The sequence below is a fragment of the Lactuca virosa genome, chromosome 4 (genome assembly GCF_052849685.1).
Source record: "Lactuca virosa cultivar CGN04683 chromosome 4, Lactuca_virosa_CGN04683_v6, whole genome shotgun sequence".
NCBI lineage: Eukaryota > Viridiplantae > Streptophyta > Magnoliopsida > Asterales > Asteraceae > Lactuca > Lactuca virosa.
Window position 1 is genome coordinate 519,993,971 of NC_136429.1, and position 5,172 is coordinate 519,999,142.

The window sequence follows — 5,172 nt, forward strand, 5'->3', positions numbered from 1 at the left end:
TAATGAGATTATCAACAATTTTCAATAATAAAATTTTACTTATTTCAAGTTTTATATTTTCGTTAAATTTCACTATTTGCCTTTTGATTGGAATCTCATAAGACTTCCAATATTTTCTGAGTGATTCTAAACATAGTTTTACTTCATTTCTTAGTAAAAACTATATGTTAGAACTCAACACTCAATTTCACATAATATTTCATAATATTATTCACTTTTATAATTTACAATACACGATTTCAAAACGTGTATGTTACAAATACCTCCTCCTTTTGAGGATTTCGTCCCCGAAATTACAGCGATTAAAACAAATGGGGATATTTTGCTTTTATCTCACTCTTATTTTCCCAAGTATAATTTGGGCCTCGATGGTGTTTCCACTTGACAAGCACCAACTCTACTTCTTTATTACGTAGCTTAGTCGTTCTTTCATTTACGATCTCTTCAGGCTCTTCTACGTATCTTAATTTATTATCCAGTTTCACCTCGGATAATGGAACCGCCTCATCATATATGCTTAAACATTTACGCAGATAGCTCACATGAAACACATCATGAATACCAGCCAAATCTTCAGGCAATTCCAAGCGATATGCTTGCTTACCAATTTTCTGGATGATTTTGAAAGGACCAACAAATCTGGGACTCAACTTTCCTTTCTTCCCAAATCGCATAAGGCCTTTCCACGGGGATACCTTTAGCATTACGAATCACCCACCTGGAATTCTATGGGTCGCCTCCTCTTTTCTGTATAGGACTTTTGTCGATCCTGGGCCGCTTTCATTCTTTCTCGTACAATTTGAATTTTTTCGGTGGTGTCTTGAATCATTTCAGGGCCTCCAAGGATCTTCTGTCCTACATCACGCCAACATAATGGCGTACGTCATTTACGACCATATAATGCTTCATATGGTGGCATTTTGATTGAAGTGTGGTAACTGTTATTATATGAAAATTCGACAAGAGGTAAATACTTGTCCCAGTTACCACCGAACTCCAAGACACATGCACGAAACATATCTTCTACTGTTTGGATTGTTCTCTCCGTCTGACCATCTATTTGGGGATGATAAGCTGTGCTGAGAGCAACTCGAGATCCCAATTCACGTTGCATACTCGCCCAAAAGTGAGAAGTGAAGCGAGTATCACGATCGGAAATGATCTTTAGTGGCACACCATGCCTCGCAACAATTTCATCCAAGTATACTTGTGCGTATTTCTCCATTGGAGCCGTTTCACGCATGGTGAGAAAATGTGCACTCTTAGTCAGGCGGTCGACGATTACCCAAATGCTATCATGCTGTCTAGCAGTCTTTGGCAATTTGGTAATAAAATCCATGGACAGTTCTTCCCATTTCCATACAGGAACACTAAGACTTTCTGGAGTTCCGTAAGGCTTTTGGTGCTCTGATTTGACTTGTAAGCATACTAAGCATTCCTGTACATATCTTCCAATGTCTCGCTTTAGTCCAGACCACCAATAATCAGCTCTTACATCATAGTACATTTTACTTGTACCAGGATGTATTGACAGCTTAGACTTATGAGCTTCATCTAAAATCTTCTTTCTTAATCCACCAATCTTTGGAATCCATAGTCGATTCTTGAATACCTTCAATCCTCGTGGATCATCAAGTAAAACATCAGCATAATGTACCATCCCTTCCTTCTTCACATTTTCTGGCTTTAAGGCCTCAAATTGCCATTTCTCTAGTTCATCTAGGATAGTGAACTTCACTGTAGTGTGAGTAATAGTATATCACATACTATTACGATAAACTTTCCTGCTAAGTGCATCGGCAACTACATTGGCCTTTCCAGGATGGTACAGGATTTCACAGTCATAATCCTTGATCAGCTCCATGGCTCGTTGTTGTCTCATATTCAAAGTTTGCTGACTGAATATATACTTGAGACTTTTGTGGTCGGTAAACAATTGGCATTTTGTACCAAAAAGATAATGTCTCCAGAGTTTTAGGGCGAATACTACTGCAGCGAGTTCGAGATCATGGGTGGGATAATTCTTTTCATAATCTTTCAGTTTTCTTGAGGCATAGGCTATCACTTTACCACGTTGCATCAACACACAACCGAGTTCCAACCCAGAAGCATCGCTATAGACGGAGAAATCACTATCACCTTCTGGAAGTGATAAGATTGGAGCATGAGTCAAAAGATCTTTTAAAGTCGAGAAAGCTTTTTCTTGGGCTTCACCCCATTCAAACTTCACTTCCTTTCGTGTAAGACTCGTGAGAGGTACGACTATATGAGAAAAGTATTTAATGAATCTCCGGTAATATCCCGTTAGACCCAAGAAACTACGAATTTCGGAAGCATTACGGGGCACTTCCCAATTTTGAATAGCTTCGATTTTGGTAGGATCTACGGATACACCATCACCAGAAATAACATGGCCGAGAAATTGAACTTGGCGAAGCCAAAATTCACATTTCGAGAATTTAGCATATAGTTTCTCCTTTCGAAGAAGTTCTAATACCGCACGAATATGAATGGCATGATCAGCTTCAGACTTGGAATAGATTAGAATATCATCAATGAATACGATGACAAATTTATCGAGCATTAGGCGCATTACTCGATTCATCATATCCATGAATACAGCATGAGCATTTGTCAAACCGAACGGCATGACAAGGAATTCAAAATGCCCATAACGAGTACGGAAAGAAGTCTTGGGTACATTCTGCTCGTGTACTTTCAACTGATGATAACCAGATCTCAAATCAATCTTTGAGAAATAGCTAACACCCTGAAGTTGATCGAACAAATCGTCAATGTGAGGTAGTGGGTATTTGTTCTTGATAGTCACCTTATTTAGCTCACGGTAATCAATACACATTCGCATCGATCCGTCCTTCTTCTTGACAAACAATTCTGGAGCACCCCAAGGAGAGGTACTCGGTCGAATAAAGCCTATGTCAAGTAATTCCTGCAGTTGAATCATCATTTCCTTCATCTCAGCTGGCGCAAGACGATAAGGAGTCTTTGCAATCGGAGCAGCGCCAGGCACAAGGTCTATTCGGAATTCTACTTGCCTGTCCGGAGGAAGTCCAGACAATTCATCGGGGAAAACATTAGGATATTCGTTAACAACGGGAACATCATTTATAGTTTTCTTCTCATCTCTTGAGATATCAACTATGTATGCCAGATAGATAGGGCATCCCTTCGATATAAATTTACGAGCTTTGAGGAAAGAGATCATTTTTAAGATCCTTTGTTCACCGTGGACATAAATAGGATCTTCCCCTTTAATAGGGATGCGTACCATCTTTTCGTAACACAAAAGTTCTGCGTGGTTCTTTGACAACCAATCCATGCCGAGAATAATATCGAAGTTGGGCAAGGAGATAGGGATCAGGTTAACAAGAAAATTATAACCTTCAATTTCTACGACACAATCCCTATAGATTTTATCAGCATGTAATGATATACTTACCGTAGTATCTAGGTGAAATGGTTGCGCAAGTGCACAGCAAGCAGTTTGAAAAGAATGCGCAAATTTATGAGACACAAAAGAATCTGAGGCACCAGAATCAAATAAGATGTGAGCAGGTTTAGAATTGACAAGAAATGTACCCGTCACAACATTCGAGTCCTCGCGTGCCTCCTCTGCGGTAATCTAGAATGCACGACCCTTAGCTTTTGGCACCTCCTCCTTTTTAGTTGGAGTATCCTTTGGTTGTTGAAAGGAAGCTTGACTTCCCGTCACTTGGCTGGTAAGAGTAGGGCAGTAACGCTTCCTGTGGCCAGTAATACCACATGCATAAGAAGTAACATCTTTCCTCGGGAAAGATGGCTTTATGTGACCCGTTTCTCCACATCCATAACAGACAATAGATTCCTTGTCTATTTTGCATTGACCCGGATGATTCCTTCCACAAACGCGACATGAAGGCGATTGCATAGAAAAAGATTGTGATGTGCCGCGGCCACGAAAAGCACTCTGAGATTGCACTTTCTTGTTAGGTTCAGGTCGAACAGATTGAGCTGGTGGAATAGAGGGAGCAGGAACAGTTCTTTCAGTACGTGGATGCTTCGGAACAATAAAAGTGGCACCACGTATTTCTAAGTCATGCTCGCGTCTTCGAGCATACTCAACGGTTTTATCGAATGACAGAACTTCACGATTGGCAACGAAATCGTGGATTTCGTGTCGTAGTCCCTCCATGAATAACTGAATTTTCTCGTCTTCAGTTGGAATATACTTTGTAGCAAACCTTGCTCTTTGATTAAACTGAGTTTCATACTCATTCACAGTCATTCCTTCTTGTTTAAGCTCGAGGAGTTCCTTCTCCAATCTCCTCCTCATGTCTAGAGGACAATACTTCTCTAGCAAACGAGTTTTGAACATTTCCCAGGATAAATTCTCCTGGACAAACCCGTTGAGAGCTTCATATGTTGCTTCCCACCAGAACAAGGCTTCTCCGATGAGCATTGCAGAAGCATAATTAGCCTTGTCTTCATTATCCACATGAGAAATACGAAATACTTTCTCTGTGTTCTGGATCCAAGTTAGAACAACTATGGGATTAAGGACACCAGAAAACTCTGTAGCACCGCTACTCTTGAATGTCTTGAATGTGGGATGTCTCGCCTTCTCTCCTGAAGATTCTCCGGTGACTTTATCTTTTTCTTTATCACCATTCTTTTTGTGTTCTTCAAGAGTCCGTCGAATAACACCAGTAAGTTTACCCAATAGTCACTCCTCACGAGGAGATACTGGAGTATTTACTTCCTTAGGTTGAGGACCTCCACCCATTTCTGGTGTATCGCTACTCACTTGTTTAGCCATTGCTCTTAAATTTAGGAGTAACATAGTATTTTAGAATATTAGGATTTATTATAACCTAATACTTTACTTAAGTCTTTCCTATGGTTTGTATCCATATACTTACAATGACTCAGTTAATATATTGAACTTCCAATAGTTTAAGTCTAAATACCAATCCGTGGAATTTAGTTCACTTAAACTACTGCTCTGATAACATGATTGAAAGACCCACACTTGCTTTCATAATTGAAACAGTTGTTACTCCAAAACATGCTACATGCATATTCACTAAATAATATTTTACATTGATAACTTGTTTATAAACGACTGGATACAAACCGACTATTACAAAGTATTATATGTTACATAACTTCCCA